At 44.2% G+C, this 19,835-nt stretch overlaps 1 long non-coding RNA gene across 1 annotated transcript; it reads right to left on the minus strand.

Moving 5' to 3' along the window:
- Nucleotides 1-984: 984 nt before the first annotated feature.
- LOC138725257 (uncharacterized) lies at nucleotides 985-18,696 on the minus strand. The gene is made up of 4 exons (XR_011338211.1): nucleotides 18,624-18,696; nucleotides 3,208-3,358; nucleotides 2,174-2,275; nucleotides 985-1,173 (listed from the first exon to the last, which is right to left on the minus strand). It is a non-coding gene; the product is annotated as an uncharacterized lncRNA (long non-coding RNA).
- Between the last annotated feature and the right edge of the window lie 1,139 nt (nucleotides 18,697-19,835).

The following is a 19,835-nucleotide window of genomic DNA, read 5'->3' on the forward strand; positions in this document are numbered from 1 at the left end:
GGTGAGGAGAGAGTGAAGCAATCAGAATGTTAAATCCAAACCTTAGAGAATGTATTTCCTAAGTAAAAAAATCCTTCAAATATTTGCTCTGAAGCTTCATCCTTCTAGCGCTGGCCACTGGTGTGCTTCAATAAGCACGTGTCTGGGTTTGGGGCAGGTCGTGTGCTCAGCTGCTGTTTCCTTTATTACCACTCGGTCCCCAAGAGCTGTGTTGGAACAGGCGGCGTGTCTGCCCGGGAGCACCTTCCCACCTGATGCACGGCCTGGCATCTGTAAGGAGTGATTTACTGGCGAATCACACAACAAAACCGACTATATCCTTTATAAATTCATAAATCCTGAGTAGGACAGTTTTCCTATTATGGCTGCAGTATTGTTTCAGTGGTGTAACGCACGTTGCTGAAGGAGAGACAATAAATCATGAGCCTGTGAAATCCATTCTATTTATATGTGAAGCTGCTTTTGGTCTCCATTTCCCAGTTACAAATAAACTGAGATCTTTGGAGTTTGCCACAGGGATATTTATAGATTGCAAATGATGATACATTAAATCAATTGGCTTCTATATTTTCTCCAGGATATTTTATTGCTTCCTGCAAGCCAATTAATGTTTTCCCCATCCCACAGACATTTTTCCATGTGGAGAAAGTCTGGATGAGCTTAGGCTCTCTTCACAGTCTTCCTTTGTACAGATGAGGCTGCGACGTATACATACACAGCCGTGCCCTTCTTGCAGCAGACAGAAAATGCATTTATTACACGGCTTTGTTGTCTGCCTCCCACGCACCACAGCACTGGGTATTTAGGTTTCAGGGAAGCACGGAGTGTTGAAGTCACTGCTGCAAGAAGACACTCAGTAACTCCTTCTGGGCTGGGATGCATGTCTCCCTGTTGGGAGGCTCAGCCCTTCCTCCTGAAGATGCTCTGATGCCCAGGACCACTTCCCACTCCCCACCTGTTGCAACCACCTTCTTTCCTGCATGGCCCAGCACTCCCAGTTGGCATCAGAAGAGTCTGTGTATAAGGCCAGCAATGAAAGCTGCCCCTTTTAGCCTCCTGCTTCTCTCCTAAGTGCACACAGAAAGGGCAGGGGGGGACTTCTGCTGCAGGTATCAGGGGCTCGGCACCTCTGCTTCTCGTTTATCCTTTGCTTCCCCATCTGGCAGAGGACTTCTAGTTTCAGCAGACACAGAAAATAAGTGCAAAGCCCCAAAAGGAACAGGCAAAGTGAATGCAGTTTGAATTTTGGACTGGCTTTTTTGGCCATGTCCTTCCCAGAGACAGTGCAGGCACCTTCAGGTCTTCTTCTCATGGCAGACCTAAAACCCCTGATCTCACCTCCCGAGAGTCAAAGTGAAATCAGCTTCTCTGTAAAGCTCCAAAATGCAGCAATTAGTCTGAATTCACTTTTAAAGTCCCTGCTATTAACTGATCTCTGCAGGAAAAGTGCTTGTATTTCACTCCAATTTTCAGGTATTTGTACAACACAACAATAGGAGGCGAACGACACGGGTGCTTTGTACTAAAAATACTCTGCACATGCAGTTTTGTGTTCGGCTTGCACAGAAATCCCATGTTTAGATAAAGATGTTTTGATCAAGAGGCAGAATGATCTGTCGTGGGTAGAGAAGCAAACTGCTGCAAACACAGGGAGATGATAGAGCCAGGCCTCCAGAGCCACGGCGCTGTGCTTGAAGCACAAGCTCTTTGCTAAATGGATCAGGGAGAGGTTGCTTTCCTTACGCCACCTCGAAGCAGCTGATGTGAACGCTGCCGAATCTTTCATACAGCCAAGAAATTAGGTCAAAACTTTCTAGGAAATTTCTGACGCCTATTTTAGAATGCGGCTCAAAAAGATCAAAGGAGAGAAATTCTATAGAAACCCATACGCGATCGCATGTGGAAATGAAACACGAACAGGAGGAAATCTTGTGACTGAACACCGCTGAGCTGACATCCAGGGACTTACCTTTTCAAAAACCTCAGTACAGCACCGCAGCAGTAGAATGTAAGGCAAAGAAAGCCAGTAAACTTAAAACAACCCTTCCATCAGCGCCCACTCCAAGGACAGAAACACCATTCATTTTGTTAATATTATGGCATCGTTCCTCCCTGCTCCTGACTTGGCTCCAAAGAGCCACTTTAGCCTTTTACCAGCAGTAACAAATCTTACCCGCGCAGTGGAGTTTTCATCAGTAGTTAGAGCTCCTCGCTCACGTTTGCTATTAAAGTGTTCTTTCTTCTAAAGCACTATTTTGATTAGATGATCTCTTCCCTGAGAAGAAAAAAACCCCAACACTTAGGGCCAGACTTTTAGAAAGCTATTAGGCTCCTGCTTAATTTAAATGCATAACAGCAGGCAACTCAGCCTAATTCTCTACTTGAGCACACAGTCTCCTGATTTATACACACAAGTGGAATAGCTTTTGCGGATGCATATTTTGCCTCTTGTTTTATCCTCCTTGTGTTTTAATAACTTACCTTTACTTATGGTTTTCTTTATTTGGACTTAACTTACACAAGCAATCATTTAGCACGCAGAGTACATTAAGCATTTCCTCCAGTTGCTTTGAAAGTAGAGTTCATTGGGCTCCTTTCATCCCAAGACATTTTGTGGTGCGGTAGCTTCACAGAATCATGGAATGATTTGGGTTGGAAGGGACCTTAAAGCCCACCCAGTTCCACCTCCTTCCATGGGCAGGGACACCTCCCACTGGATCAGGGGCTCCAAGCCCCATCCAACCTGTCCTTGAACCCCTCCAGGGATGGGGCAGCCACGACTTCTCCAGGCAAACTGTGCCAGAGCCTCACCACCCTTGTCATGAAGAATTTCTTCCTAATTTCTGAATGTCTTGGGCTAGTCCTATATTTAAGAAAGAAACTTGGGACTTTTGAGTCATGGGGTGGTGGAAGAGCAGAGGTTTTAACTCCACACATCATTAACTCCTCCCAAAGGGAACTCACACTGAAAAGAATTTTCTCACTGATACATCTTGCAATTTCCACACTGATTTCTCTATAGGTCAGTTAAGTGCCTTCACTCCCACCATTAATATTTTCAGGACGTTGTTTTTCTTTAGAAACAGGTTTTTGCAACATCTTGTTTTTTCTGGCATTGATCCCCTGACTATTTTTTGGTCCTCAGCTCAGTCTCAAGGCCAGAACTCCACAGGCAGGGTTTCTATCATTTTTAGTCAGAGTTCTCACCTGATTAGAAGCTGCAGCAGAAAGTTTTATGATCACACCCAGAGCGTGAGGTTTCAGCTTCTCCTTGACACATCGCTATTTCCAGATTTGATTTCAGTCCAAAGCGTGCATTGCGAGTTGGAATTAAAAGCCAGTTCATTTTCAAAATAACCTGTAAAGGAGAAGACATTGAAATAAAATCGTAAGAAATTCTTCCCCCTGATTAATCCTGAGGTAACTTGAAACACTCTTTTTTATGTAACTGTTTACGTTTGTTATTTGACCTGACTGTATGCCGTACCACTAACAGTATTACTTTCAAATCACAGCATCGAATCACAGGATAAAAATATTTCTTGGTAATGCATAACAGTTTTTCAGAGCTGAAAATAAATTGTAATGTTCATCTGCCCGCAGTATTTAAAGTAAATAAAAATGAAATACACTATCGGGATTACATCATGTGAGATGATTGGGACTGCTGGCGTGATCTGACATGGAACAGCCTGCTCTGCTAGGATCAGCAGGCCATGAAATCATATACAAAAATAATAAAACACCAGAAAAAAATAATGAGTTTCATAAGAAAAATGCACTGTTTGATCTTTCCTCAAAAAGAAACTTTCTGTTCTGCATTTTGTCCCGCACCACTTTTAGGGTTGTTAAGAAGGAGTTGGTTCACAAACGACACTAATTAGTTAGTAAAGAAATCCTTTGCAGACCAAGCCTAATTGAACCAAAATCTAACCGGCAGTTAGCTGATCCCGAACTCTCCTGGTGTCTTCACCTTCTGCCTGTGTCGGCTGTGGTTCAGTCTCCATCAGACAGCTCAGCCGGTGAAGCTGCACAGCGACTCCAACCACGGTTTAGCTCTACCACAAGCCCACGTTGTGACCAAACTGAGAATAGCATCTTACAGCCGCGCTGGTGGTCAGAGATCATCCTGGGCAGCTGCGACGCTGAGGGTAAGGAGCCCAAAGCCGCTGATGGCCATCACGCTCTGGATGGATGAAATGTATCATGAAATGAACCTCTCCTGAGGAATTTCTCTGGGGCATTAAGACAATAGCTCATCCTCCAAAGAACACACACAGAGAAATTTTGCTTCACAAGTTCTTGAAGTGTTTTCTGTGGGAACGATTCGAACTTCCCAAACGTGAAACATATTTGCTTCACAGATCTGAGGATAAAGCAGAGCAGGAGCTACAGAGACTGCAACCTGAAACCACAGAAAGCAGGTAGGTTTCACAAGCTAAACTGAACTGGCCCCATCCATCAGCTGAGGGCACGTCCAGTTGCTGAAGGAACTGCTTGGAATAGACAATGATTTCTCACCTGCACTGAGCGAAGGCTCCAGCACTGCAGGAATAAATATCCTCTCAGCCTGAGCTGCCACTTCACAAGTAGCCAACAGCAAAGAAAACAAATCTGGAATATTCCTGTAGCATAAAACAGAAACAGGCTCTTTTTAAAATCCATTGTGTTCTCTCCCATGTCAGAGAGGCTTCGTCAACATTTTCTAAAAGCACACGAAGTCATTTGGTTTGAAAAGCATCACATTAGTACATTCAGGCTTTCAAAGATGCATTTTTCCAAAACAATCATTTTTACTCATGCAGATACTTCAAAGGGAAAGATTAGAAGAAACAAGGCTTTTTATTCCTCCCCTATTTTATCTCTCATCAGGATGGTAATCTTTAATACCAAATGCAACTTCCACTTCAGTCAGCACTGAGCAAATGAGTGTTATCTGCTGAGTAACATCATTATTTCATTAGCAGTTCCTCTTCGCTTGGAAGCTCCTGATCGAGGCGCTGCTCCTGCCTTGAGCCTGGTGAGTGCATTAGCCCCGGCGAGATCGCAGCAAAAGGCAAAGGTCCTCAGAAGCAGAAATTGCTCCATGAGCTTTTAATGCAAATAAGAGGAGGCGAGTCAAAATAAGCACTGACAGGAAACTAATTGGAAGGGAAATATGGACTCAAACGATGAAATATCGCTCAATTTTATACAGTTTGCTGCTCACATGCACTTATTTCTAACATTTAAGGAGAACGATATGAAAACATCAGCCTAAGCAGCTGGTTTGCAATTTTCTTCCTGTCTGTAGTGATGCCTTTCAAGCACAAAGAATCAGCAAAAAACCAATATGATTTGGTGAATATTAGTGCTTGAATCATCTCATCAGAGCTTCAAAATATATTTAAGTAATACCACAGTCTTTACATCATTGAATAAAGTGACCTGCTTCCCTATGAAACCTGAATACATTAGATATGAAGCTTTAGACACAATGTGTGCTGCTCGGGCTGCTCCTGCCTCTCCTCCCTTCTTCAATCTTCCCATACAAATAAAAGAATGGCTGGACTAAAGAAGTGTTTGGGGCACAGCGAGAAAACACTTCTGTGTTCTGCTATTAAGTCATGAGCCAAGTGCACTGGTAACTGCTAAAAAAGGGAAATAAGAGCAACACGCCAGCCCTGCTCTCCTTTGGAGAGGTCACAAGCCACTCTCCAGCAGGAGAAAATCATGCCAAGAAAAGAGTGTGTAGCACCTGCAAAACACTGAGCATGGTGAATGTATAAGCATCTGTTTTCATGCACCAGATAATTGGGTCCTTGGGAAGCAAACTAAAAAGACAAAGATGATCTCTAAAATTCAGATTTTGCTTTAAGCCACTCACTTTTTGCCAGCAATCATTTGTATGAGAGCAGTGACTGAGGGCAGATGCAATTGTGGTTGTGCTGTCAAGCAACCATCCACACTTCTTGAGTCCTATTCCTCTCTAATGGGCATCGTTTCCCAGAGATCACGATGTCAGAGCACGAACACTTTTTACTGTAATCTCCTTTTTTCACACCTCTTCTTTCTCTCTGCAGCCACTGAAATCTGTGTGAACACCTAAAAATATGTATGACTTGGCAGATCTGTGCTGGGCCTCCTCTCGCATCAGCAGTCTGCCTAAGGCATCGTGTCCAAAAGCTGAACATCATTATAAGTTATCCAACTAGCTGATAAAATGTTACTTCATTTTTGTTTCCATGCATTGATTTCCCCCTTGATGTGACAGCCCAATCTCCCACTCGCTCACTGTCACTGCTGTTTTCCATTTGATGCTGACATTCAGTCACTCAGTCTTTTAAACACATACCTTTCCTTACTATGGGCTTGGGAAGCTGAAATGGCTCAGAAAAACTTCCTTTCTTTAGTTTAAAAATGTTTTTTCACTGTTTAAGGTAAGCGCTTCCTCTTGGAGAATGATATTGTGCTGCCTTTTATATGTTTAGTGTACATTGGAAACAAATACATGGTATATATTTATATTATATATATGCATTTTATGCCTTTTATATATATATATATAGCCAAAATGAGTTATGAAATGCAATTTCATTAAACAATGGCTTGTCCCCCGACAGCACTTTTCAACATTTCTATATGAACTCGCTCTCAAAATCTTAGGCTGCTTCTTGACAATATGAATGAATGTTCTGGACTTTCCCTTAAAGGTTTGGTGGGGGTAGGGGGGGAGGTTGGTTATTTTTTTTCTAAGGTTCCGTAATCGCTTAGTACTTAAGTACTTGGTTAGAATAAAAAAAATACGAGGCAAATTTCCCTGGTACAAACAGGGAGTGCAGGGATAGGACAAGGGGGAATGGTTTGAAGCTGAAAGAGGGGAGATGGAGATGAGATCTCAGGGAGAAATGTTTTCCCATGAGGGTGGGGAGACACTGGCCCAGGTTGCCCGGAGCAGGGGTGGCTGCCCCATCCCTGGAGGGGTTCAAGGCCAGGCTGGATGGGGCTTGGAGCAACTAGATCCAGTTGGAGGTGTCCCTATCCATGGCAGGGGCTGGAATTGGATGGGTTTTGAGGTCCCTTCCAACCCAAACCATTCCACGGTTCTATGAAACCTTTTGGAATGTTCAAGGCAGAGAGCGCTGTACGGGACAGTTTGAATTTTGCATATGTGAGTGTGTGAGCACTGCACAACCCCTTGGGTGGCTGTTTCCTAACAACGTGATGTCGCTCTTGATGCCTGTAGCTACAGGTTGTCAAGAGAGAGGAAACAGCAACAGACAGGCAAACAGCCAAGAAGTCAAATCCAACAGCAGAAACTCACTGTTATTGTCTTTGACACAAAACCAAGCAAACATGAGCACTGCAGCCAGACTACCACGAGAGATTCTTCTTCACTGACCCTCTGAGAGGTCTTTCAGCCTGGTCTTTCCTTTAAACCAAAATAGCCTCAACTATGTGGCATTTGGCATGCTAGGAAAATCCCAACTTTTTTAGGATGTTTCACAAGGATAAGCTCGGTGCATGGAGACACAGGGTGAACAAGAGTTCCTGTTGCTGCCGCTGGCAACTGCGTCGAGCAAAGGACGTGCTTGACAGCAGAAGAGATTTTTATCGTGGCCTGTCAGCCTAAGGAAAATTACATTTTAAGTCTAAAACAAAGGACTGAGGGTCAGGTTGCAAAAGAGCTGGTGTCCCTAATTGTGAACAGATTTTAAAAGAACTCCATATATATGGACTGAGTACTTCTGTGTTTCTGACCGCAAAACCAAACACTGAACTGTTTTAAGAGCTCTGATGCCTCGAGCCATGCTACAGCCTATATTAAAACAGCTTTTTAATATTTCAAGGTTTTCTCAGTGCCAAGCTATTAAATGTGTAGACCGATTTCCTCAGAGCAAAACCCCTCCCCCCACACCCAGACAGAATGTCAATCAAAATAGTTAATTACTAACCAAAAAAATCCCAGTAATTGACTGCATGGATTTTAATTTTATGAGATAGTGTTATCCTTGTGAGAGCTCTCCAAGCTGAGGTTGGAGAACAACGGCTCCCAGGCCATGAAAGCAGTTTCCAAATCACAGCACAGATGCTAAAGCTGAATTTGACCTCACCTGCTCCAACAAAAATTTAGGTTACATCCATAAAAATGAGCGAGAAATAGGCAACAAATGGGGTGATGGCAAGAAGAGGAGGAGCATCTTTTTGTGAGGAATTTGCAAAGAGCTACAGCTAAAACTGCCTTGGGCTTTTCATCAGAAATGGTCTCTAGGAGGGAGACAGTTTTGCAGGCCGCTAGCTGCAACAAATCACTACAAAAGCATCTTACGAGTCGTTATTACACGGAATTCTTGCATATCCTTTCTTCCTTGCCCAGCAATAATTGGCCTCAAACAGGGAGCAGGGACAACGCGAGACCTTCACGCCAGGTGAAAGGTTTTCTCACCACGAACAGCACTGCCCACTGTCAACACTGTAGCTCGCGTTTCACAGCAGGTTTTTTCACCCCGTATTTATGTAAGAATCACCGGGAGGGTATTTTAAAACGATTACTGAGGCCCAGAGTTGCAGTGGGAAGCTGTAAAGGGTAACACAGAATAAAAACTGCATCATAGAATTATAGAACAGTTAGGGTTGGAAGGGACCTTAAAGATCATCCAGTTCCAACAACCCTGTGATGGGCAGGGACATCCCACTGGATCAGGGTCCCCACAGCCCATCCAACCTGGCCTTGAGCCAATGCTCAAAGCCTGAAGGCTGATTAAAAGTCTCCACCAGCTTCTTCTTTCCCCATCCCTGTCCTCTGCTGCAGTATCACCAATTTTGCTGGCTTTATTTCTTTTAATTCTTTTATTGTAAACACGCTGCTGAAGCCCGCCCATGTTTTATGACTCAGGACACCCCAAAACCAAGGATAAAGGTTCAGTAGTTACTTACAGCGTTGTCTGCACTGAGTGGAAAGCTCTGGATGACTGTTAGATGTCTTTTAGGCCTGAAAGTTTGTCTCTGGAAACTTTAATTAAGTCTTTGCATCCAGATAATAAACAATTAATGCTCCGTGCTGATGTGATTGACATGTAGAGATGTTCTCTGAACTGGACAGTTTCTCCAGCTGGAAGAACACAGTAATAAAATTTATACCTCTGCTTCATGTCAGTAGCAACTGAAATGGTGTGGGACTAAGTGGCAGGTTTAATTACAGCTCAGTTACTTCATTAAAACAGCTGCTAATTTAAACTCGAAGGAGAATCCATTCCTTTGGCTGCCCATCTGAACTGCTCCCCACAAAAGGGGAGAAGCAGCAGTTCTGCTCATCAGTTCTGATGATCATTTGAATGACGCACAGGAGAAAAATTAACACAAGGAAATGCAAAGGAGATCTTGGATAGAGCTGGTACCACAACTGGATTCCATTAGGAAAAGACTGATGAGAATATTTTAAACTCCTGAGAGAATTTTTAGCAAAAGCAGAATGTCTTGGACAAATCTCTTGAAATTTTGTTCTCAGCTCTTCCAGCTCACTACACCTTTACAGTGGCTTTACAGGTGACGTAGCTCTGTACTCCACGCTGCTATTCTACTTTATGAGCAAGCTATATATTTTAGGTAATAAAGCGGGTAATAGTTCCCCTCTATTGGCCATTGCAGCGTATTTACAGAGCTCCACGTAACAGTTTAGTACAGGCTGCGCAATTCAGGCACGAACGCTCGCACAGAGAAGAGACTGAAGGCAGAGACTCCCCACTGGTGTCGCAGGGATGCTCTGCCTCTGATTTGGAGCACGTCCAAAGAGAAAATGTTCAAGTCTTTGACAAAAACAACATCCTCAGCAAAAGGAGGAGGAAAGAGCCCTAATGAAATCCCGTTGAAGCTAGTTAAGAGCATCGAAAACATGCAGCAAAGGATTGTGACCAGAAGATTTCAGAACAATGGTATCTATTGAGTTACATATTCATTATGATGCAGCAAACCACTGATTTGAGGATCTATTATTTCTTCTCTTTTCTGGACAGGGAAAAGAGAAGCAAGGCCATAACGTCTTTTCCACCTGTGATATTTGTATATGTTATATCCTATCAAACAAGAATGCTGCTCACATGGTACTGTAGTTGAAAATGTGATGCTTCCAGCTCCCAGAAAACCCTTAAAAGCTACTGTGTGTCCTGCTGTAAATCACAACACAGAAAAAAATCCTTCTCGTTTCTCTTCACAATTACATAGTTTATGTTGACAGGCAATACCTAAGCGCGTTCCAGCGTGGCCAGGACTCTCCCACGCTGCGGTGATCCCTAGCCATGAATCCAGTATCTTTTCTCACGTGTTTCCCACGCAAAAGCCCCAGGCTCTGGAAGTGGAGGCAGAGGTCTCGCCGAGACGAGCTCCACGCGCTGCCCAACCACGATTTGTTCCCCGATTCACCCAACATGGACATCAAAGGGGCAGAGATGGCACGAAGGAAAGAGAACAAGGCGATCAGAGGACAACCACCAGCTCCAGGAGCATCGTGCCATTTAGGAAATAAGAAGACATAGTTATTCACATACCTGCTCATACACACAACTACATTCAGCCAAACCTAAAGCCAAATGAACAAAGTTGAGTGCTCCAACCTTTCTCAAATTGGAAAGAGGCTGCAGAAAGAAAGCTGCTCTCTTACCCAAAGGCAGCACTTGCAGGGCTGAGCCTCCAATCAAACAGAGGGATTAGACAGTCAGGAGAGAAGTGGCACGGCAAAGAAAAACAAAATGAAAGGGAACGGAGATGAAATAAGATTCTCTTATTGATTTGCACTGGAGATGAATTACTTGGTTATCACTGCAGTTGTAAATGAAAGCCATGCCAAAGGGGTGTAGCTTCTAAAGGAAAACAAATTAAACACGTTTTCTTCCTTGCTTTGTGTAGAGAATGTGGCTGACTTCAGAAAGGCACTGCAGCTACAGCTGAAAAACAAATAACACCAAAGAAACGTGTCCTGCACAGGGAAAAGCACCTTAAAGTTGTGCACTTAGCAATGAGTTCCCAGCACTCTACGGCTACAAACATACACTTCTCACACAAGGGCATAGCAAAATATCTCCAGATGAGGTTTTCCAACAGAAACCAGAGAACTTGGCATCTCCAAGTCCAGATTGTGAGCAAATGCTGAACATCCACCTCACAGAAACCCTGCCCTGGGAAACTGCAAAGCTAACACCCAGAGACGAGCCACACGTATAAGACCTTAACCCCAACCTCTGAAATCACAGAGAGGCTCTGTGATTGGACAGAAGAGGAGGGACTGGAAGGAGCACAACCTCCAGTGTTCTGCACCAGCCCAGCACCAGGGAACGATTCCTACCTCTCACATCCTCGACCCGTGGTTCACACCAGTATCACATCAAAGCACTGCGGCTCTACTGCTCTGTTTTGTCATTGCTACTTCATAATTTTTCATAAACAAAGTGATTCTGAGTCCAGCTCACAAAACACATTGTGCACTCATCAATGATCCAAAAGCTCTGTTGGTTTTGGTGCAAAATAGACTTCCCAAGTCTGAGAGTGAAAGCTCAGCTGACGTGGCATGCGGGGAGTCCTCTCCAACAGAAAAGAAGTTTCTAACCCAGAACTGTAAGATAATGGACTTCAAAGCTGTGGGGTTTATGGATGGAAAACCTGTCAGTGGTGCAGGACTGAAGCCTGCTTATCTTGGCCTTTCATATGGTGTAATTTGACAGGGCCCACAGCACATCTAAGGGGAAGGAGATGGAAATGCATCTAAATTTATTGAATTTATTTACTTATTTATTTTTAAAGAGTGGCAGAAATCATTCTCTTCAGCTCATGACAATCCCTGTAGAAGTGGATTAGTACCTGGGGCACAGCAGGTGGCAGAAAGTAAAATCCTTTACAAGGTTTGCACGTGCTGGTCAGAAATATATTTATAAGTTGAAGAAATCATTACACTCCTGAGAGTCCTTAGGTAGGAAATGAGTTTATCATTTGCTAGCAAATGATTTTGACCTTTCTGGCAAAGGTTAGAGGACAAAGATATATTAACTGGAGTAATTTAAATCAAGTGTAAAGTAACAGTGTGTTACATGGCCTTGGGGAAGAGTTTCAGGTCTCAGTTGCTGAAGATGTTTCAGTGTTTGGTGAGGTTTTAAGAACAAAATTATCATCATAAATTTCTGGGGGTTTGCCCGGATAGGATTGAAACGATTTATATTTCTTAGTAAAGTTTATTGCCCACTTCATCTGGCCCTTGATACCTGCACACAACACTGCAGCAGGCTGCCAGGGTTACGTTGTCAGCTCTAACGCTGATCAGCTTTGCGAGCACAGAGACAGCATTCGCATTCTGCTATAATATCCATGGGCGTAACTGTAATTGAGTTTGTGTTGGAGCCACACAGCAGCATCCATGAAGGTTTGTGAAGAACTCAGGACTTCAGATGGCTGGATAAAGTATGTCAGCTAGAAATATGTGAATAGATTCCTCACCTTCCCCTTGTAAGACTTGTTTCACTGAGCAGGAGCTCCTACGATGGCCTCTTGTTTGCACATGCAGCCCAGAAGCCACAGCACAAGCAAGTTTCAAAAGCAGCTGGTGCTTCCAGGTCCCCAAGTGCCACGTCTACACCTTTTTCAAACCCCTCCAGGGATGGAGACTCCACCACTGCCCCAGGCAGCCTCTTTCAATGCTTCACCACTTTTATAGTTAAGAAATTTTTCCTAATCTTCAATCTAAACCTCCCTGGTACAACTTGAGGCCATTTCCTCTCATTCTTTCACTTGTTAATTGGGAGAAGAGCCCAGCACTCGCCTCACTACAAACTCCTTTCACAAAAAAATATGAGACAGAGCCCAAGATGACTTTTTGAAAGACAGAGAGAAGATGGGAGTGATGCAGTTTAGCTACAGGAAAGATAAGAAAACTAACAACCTGCTGGGAATTACCAACACTCTGCTCCAGCTGGGAAGACATCTTCCTTCCCTCCAAAGGAACAGCCCCTTTCTGTCCACCCCTCGCTTTGGAGCAGCCATCTGGATGCAAACCCACGATTAGCCTATTGGTTTGGTTATAATTACGGTGAAACTTGCCGACAATTCCTGCGCCGGCAGCAAGATGCGGCTCACAATCAGAAAGAGCTGAACTGCCCTCTCCTGGGAGCCAGCCGGGCAGCCTCCAACAGACGAATGCAGCAGGAGCAGGTGGGGGAAGCTGCTGAAATGGGGAATGAATGCACCAGGCAGCCTCCTCCAGATGGACTGCCCAGCTTTTCAATTTACAGTTTCACTAAAACTGGGCGTTGTGTTTTGGATTTAATTGAAACGGTGTTTCTTCTGCTCTCTTCAGAAATTGGCCTTTTAGCATCAATTTCTTCGCAGGTTTCCATAGATAGGAACCTAGGTGTATTTTTAGACTAAATCAAGAGGGCAAAGATTAAGTGAATGCTGTGTCAAAGCAAGAACTTACAGGGGAGTTTAACAAGGCTGACGTGACACAGCCCGACCAGGTACCAGGCACAGTGGAAGCTTGTTTGCACTGAGGATCTTTCCCAAATATCCTGTTGATTCGCCAGCAAGAATAAGGCTCCCAGGTCCAGGTCCATGAGCGATGAGGGAAAGTAAACCAGCCTGCAGCCATAAGCCAAAAACACAGAGAAAACTTGAGCTCATCAAAGACAAAGGGAGCTTTCATTGTTACATGTTTGTAGGATACCAGCCTTGAAGCAAAGGATCTGTAGCTGAGGGCTGGATTAATGACACTATCCTACAGCCGCAGCCATCTTCAGCTGCCCTTTCAGGTCCCTCCTCTCCACCTGAGAGACACTCGTGTAGAAGGAAGTGAGGAGTTAGCTTACAAAGGCTGCAGGAAATATATATATATATATATATATATATTTGTGCATGTTCGGGGTTTTATTAAGATGCATATAGAATGTTTTTAAAGGTGTTCTAGCGAGAAGAAGCTGGAATTGCCAGGAACATCACTCCACTAAGTTCTCAACAGAAATCACAACGCTGGTGATCTCTGCAGTTTAAAGAGTGGGAAATGGCAGTCATTCTGCTAATTAGGAGCTCCCAGCAGGAATAAGATGGGGACATGCTTTTAAGATTAAAAAAGATATTGAAGTTGCCTACCACAGCCTTAGCTATTTTTGTTTCTTCAGGGTTTTTTTTTGGTTTGATTTGTTTTATAAACAAAGTTCTGTTTCTCCAATAACTCGTTCCTCTGCAGGCACTCGGGATGAGGATGACCAGGTGAGTCATGAACATTCCTGCACCAATCTGCATGTGCAGGAAATCCATTGGAATCAATATTTCTTTACATGGCTATTTATTTGAGCAAGCCCTCCCTTGAAAGTGCGGCTGCTGTTCTCTTAACATAATAATCCTGATAAATTACTCTTTTCTTCGATGCTCTATAAGCAAAGAACATAAAGACTCGGCATTGCAACATTAAGACGCATTACTCTGGCTCACTGCAAAGAAAACACCATATTTTTAAACACATTTCCCCCACCAACAGATGCCTCTCTACAACTTTGAATCTTCAGATGCCACTTTAAAGCAACAAAATAAAAACCCAAGTCAGCCACCACTTGCAATTATTAACTCATTTGTTTCTGACTGCTTATTGCTCCCACGTAAATCTGGGAGATATTGCCATTAATTCCCATAGCTGCTTCTAGACTTCCCATCTGCCTGGGGTCTTCGGCAGGGCTCTCGATGAGATACACACACAACTGGGTGAGTATTTTGGATATAATTGCTAAGCCCTCACTTATGTTTAAGCCAGAGTCGCTCTGCTGAGTGTAACTCTGCTCAGCAAACAGCCAGCTGCTGAAGAACCCCCAGCTTCCCATTAGAACACCCATTTCCACTTGATTCCATTTGAAGACGTTTCTCTGAAGAGCAGTTTGGGCTTCTATTGTGGTTTGATCACAATCAGGCTCACTCGGACTTTGCATACATGGGCTAGTTTGGAAAAATTTTAGTGTGTTCTCCTCTTCATTTTTAATTTGCAGGTATTGTTTTTCTTAAGGAATATCTGCAAGCTGTGGGAGGGAGCCTGTGAACACCACATTGAGAGCCTGACCTCCCTTCCAGGGCCAACAGCTCTATCAGACATGGGTCACGCTCACAGGACTGAGGGGCCACAGTGATTTCTGACCCGTTCCTTCAATATTCCATTTCTTGCCTTTTCTCCTCCCCTAACCGGCCAGCACAGCCCAGTCCTGAGCTTCACTGCCACAAGGAGGGGAAGGGGGGGACAAAAAGGTGCAGAGCCAGCAGCAAGAGCTAGAAAGCAGAAGCAGAAATGGCAGAAGAACATGAAGATCGTGATGCCTTAAATAAAAAACACTCTTATCCTGCCTGGCAGTGCTGGACGGGATGGGGTGCTGCCCACAAGGGAGGGTGGGAAGGACAGCCAAAATGACACAGTTACACTTTACAGACTTCAGAAAGTAGATAAAGCTGACTGCCTCCTCCTCATCTTACCCAAACCAGGCTCGGTGGCTAGGAAGCCTTTCAAGGAGCGAAGCACTAGCAGCAGGTGGTGCCATCTGTCCCACTCTGACTCTTTCTTGCTCAAACAATTTATTTCCAAGTTAGTGAAAAAGGTTAAAAAAAAACCCAGAAAACCAACCCACAGCTGTCTGATAGCCAGGGAGTGGGAGAAATGGAGCCAAGGAAGCTGAAAGCTATTTTTAGCTAAATAAAATAAAAATTAAAATACTAATGATTTTTTTAAAGTGAACGATGCCTTCTCCTCTGTCTACTCTTTTGCCCCTGTGCGTGAAGATAAATGATTAGGTAGAAAATTGAACCACGATATGGTTTTACCAATAACACTGCTTCTCCTTTGTTGTGAGAAGCTACTGGAGAGGCTGGAGAAGGACCACAGCCCCATGAGGCTTCTCTTCCAGCTTTTCTGCTCTGCACCGGAGGGAAGGAAAATTCAAAAAATATTATCTGAACAGCCTTTGTGCCCCACCTCTCTGTGTGCAGGCCAGTCTCTGCTAGACAAAACCAGCCCAAGGACACTTAAAAATATTGTCTTGATTATTGCACGCAGTGTGAGCATCCATGGGACACACAGAGCCTGAGGTGCTGCACGTGCACGCCCTGGAATTGCTGTGCTAAAGGACTGGAAAGGGTGAGCTGGTATCACAGGGTGAGGTTTCACAGGGCTGTTTGCACGTTCTGCTGCCGGGCAAGTTCAGCTGCTGTGAACGCTCACCTCCACTGACCTCCTTCCTTCCTTCCTTCCCCTGCAAGCACAAGAGCCCAAACCAACAACCCTTTCTGCCCACGGTCCTCGTGCCCTTGCAGGGCCGTGTGCCCTGGGCAGGTCAGCAAACCCCATCACACCAAGCACCGCGGCACACGGGGAGACCAGCCCTCAGCATTCCCTCTGTTATATGAAAGTTAATACAAGAATCAACAGCCTCTGAGCCAAAATACAACAGTCCAGGCTGTCTTGGGAGTGGCTGCATCACATCCTCCCCCGGCGCGCATCGGTACCAGCCTGAGTTTCTCAGTGCGGTGCCACCTCTGAAACACGGGTAACCACATCCACCCTTCCCTCCCGTCACCCCGAGCTGACAGGGCTGCACTGCCCAACATAAGGGATTTTCTCTGTCAAACCTATCTTGTCACAGCCAGTATCTTCTCGTTTCTATTTTAACATGTACCCACACATTAAGCTCTCTGGAAAATGCTCAGCAATGAATGTCAGCTCTATTGCAGAACCTGTTGCAACCTCAGCAAAACTGGCCGAGCCCCAGTGCGCTCTTTGGTTCGACAGAGCACATAGGCTGGGAGAGGCAATTTCTGCCACTTGGTCTAAATCAGGTTGAAAGGAATAACTCCTCGCTCTCCAGAGCTCACGGTTAACGTTTCAGAGCAGATGTCAAAACAAACACTTAAATACGAGGTAAAATTCCTGCTCTAACAAAGCAGCAAACCCCTCTCAATTTATGATCCACAAGAGTTCTAACTAAGTTATGAGAGAAATGAAAGGATTCACTTCTGAGCGATAAGGAAGAAATGACAGAAAGCTTTTGGCACAGGTTAAATGGATTTTGGTTTGGAGCCATTCAGAATTTAGACTTTGGATGAATTCCTTATTGAGGCAAATAAAGAATTTGCTGGCACAATGAGGAATAATCTCCTACTCCAACAAATGAAACAGGCTTTAATTTAATTTCCCCAATGATGTTATGAATAATATTCTTTCTGGATCTGTGTTTCTACTGACAATGATTGCACTCTTGCTGTGCTTGACATGCCCATATTGCAGATGTTTTGCACAGGATGCTATAAGAGAAGATCTTAGGAGAAGCAAAGATGCCACCATGCTGCTGTTGTACCTCCCAGACCTGCCCATCCAAGCAGGATGCACCGAGATAATGACCAGAGAAGGAGGATGGTGGGGAAAATGGTTGAGGAAAAGGAGGCTGGAGTAGGGCTCAGGATAAAATAACCACAGGTAAACAAACACATCTTATTTCCAAGTGCTGAAGACATGAATAATAAGCATAAAGTCGTTCCCTGTCCCATCTGTATTGCAAGCACTGGAGTACGAAAGCTTCAGGCCTCCTTTGCAAAAGCCCTCTGGCAAAAAGAAGTGACCTAGCCTAAGATTGCTCTATTCAACAGTGAGGAAGCAATGAAAAGGCAACATTTTCTTTTCTGCTGTCATTTTGAAGTCTGTTTACCTGAAACCTTAAAAAGAAGTGATTTAGCTCAAAAGAAAAAACAAAAAAAAAGGCAAACCAAACACACAGGGAAGCCTGCCTGTTCTTCATCGAACACCTCAACCCCAGATAAATGTTCCTCTTACAGAAGTGAACATTAGCGCCCTCGGACGGCATCTTTCTTTCTGTAATTGCCCAATTACTTCAGAAAGATGTAGTGGTGGTGTTGAATGCTAATATTAACTCATTGATCCGTTCCCAGAATTCCCAGTACACAAAGGATGGAAAATACTCCTGGCTCTCAGTTTCTCTAATGTGGCTTATTGATCCCCTGAAACGCCAGACTCCGCACGTGTTGCACTGCAAAGCTCCCACACACAGAAAACGACCCGCTCAATTTTTTCCTTTATACTGAAACATTTTGTATGAAAACTTAAATCAGCAGTAAGTAACGTGCATGGATTTTTGCTCGTGTTTACAGCACCGTTTTACGCTGAGAAAACTAAATGTGGATTTGTACAATGCAGTGATTTTTCAGCTCAGATTACTGTAAGTTTAATAAACTTGTTCAGACCTGCCTTAAAACATGCAATAGTTGTGTTCTTCAGGCGTGGTAAGACACTTCTCTGAAAAGCCACAGGAAGCAGATCTGACTAAGAAGATACCATTTTCCATAGCCAGCTTTGGAATAGATCAAGATTCGCTCCATACTAATTTTTAGCCAATTAATGGGTATCACAGCCTGCACAGTCCCCCATGAGCAGAAAGATTAGCAACGAGCCACCTTTGCTTTCATGACACCTGCAACAGACTGTGCAGAAAGCAAAATGGGAAGCAGACACAACTTCCTAATAGTTTTATTCCAGTGTTTCCATGGGCTCTCATCAAAACAAAGAATTCTTTGCAGCACACAGTGGATGCTGCTCTCTACAGGTTAAATATTGTGTTTTCTCCTACCTTCTTTCAAAGCGGAGATTGATCCCCAGACTGATACGTGCTCTGTACATGTCTTGGGACACGTAGGTTGCTTGCTCCAATCCCCTGTGGAGCTCGAACACCTCTGTATGTTGCCTCTGCATCTCCTCTTTCCAACCACATGGTATTCAGTGTCCCCATGGGGCTGTTAGCAACCCACAGGTTTCCAGAAGGCAGGAGGGGAGCTCACCAGTGCTCCTGAGAACTGAAAGGAGAAAGATCATCAACAGCAAGGAGGTGATAAATTGATCTTCTCAGATTCAGATTCTGATAAGTAGCAGAACAGAGGGGCTAAAGGGGAGAAAACCACCCAAAGCCCTTAAGACCATATTTTCCTTGCCTGCATCAAGGGGTGATGATTTTTTCCCTAATGACCAGAGAAGCAAACGTTCATCCCATACATCTGCGTATGAACTAGAATAAACAGGTTTATGTGCAAGTGATTCATAAGCCATGTGCTGGCCCTCTCCCCAGGGGTCCATTTCACCTTAGAGTTTAATTAAACTCCCCTCCTTAAGTAAACACTATATTCTTAAGAGATCCTGAGGCTAATTTCTTCTTCTCCATTTAGTTTCTTCCATTATTGTACGTAGTCATCTCTTATTCATATCATACCTTTTGTGTATTTCACACCGTCAGCATACTGGGGCTGCACAACCTCCTGAAAAAATACACAGTCCCAGGCTAATCCCAGCTAAGTACGGACAGTAAAGACTCATTTTGCCACAACTGAACTGGATTTAATTCCAGCCAACGCATTCAAATGACAGGTCAGGATTTTGTAAGGTCCTCAGGTGACTTACAACCAGCATTAAGGCACTGGACTGGAGATGTCAATCCTGGAATACCCTCCTAATGTTTATTAACTCCACTGTCGATGACAATCGCTGCTCTGACAACAGGCGGTGAAAAATCATTGTCCATCTGCTCCCAGCTCACATTTGAGGGTAAAGGACTTTCTTTCGCTGCTGAAGTGGAAAAAAAAGTCATTTCCATTTACAAAGCACTAGAAATGGCTCTGCTGTCACAGCCAGGCGGTCACATCCAGCGCCGAGCTGAGCTCAGGCTGTTTCACAGGGGCACTGACACAGCAGAGCAGGCTAAATTAGTGAAGCCAATTAAAGACCTCAGAATCTCTCACTCCAGAGCCTGGGTCGAGGCTGCCACATGCACAGCTGAGCCGAAGGAAAGTCG

Source organism: Phaenicophaeus curvirostris, chromosome 11 (assembly GCF_032191515.1).
Source record: "Phaenicophaeus curvirostris isolate KB17595 chromosome 11, BPBGC_Pcur_1.0, whole genome shotgun sequence".
Taxonomy (NCBI): domain Eukaryota; kingdom Metazoa; phylum Chordata; class Aves; order Cuculiformes; family Cuculidae; genus Phaenicophaeus; species Phaenicophaeus curvirostris.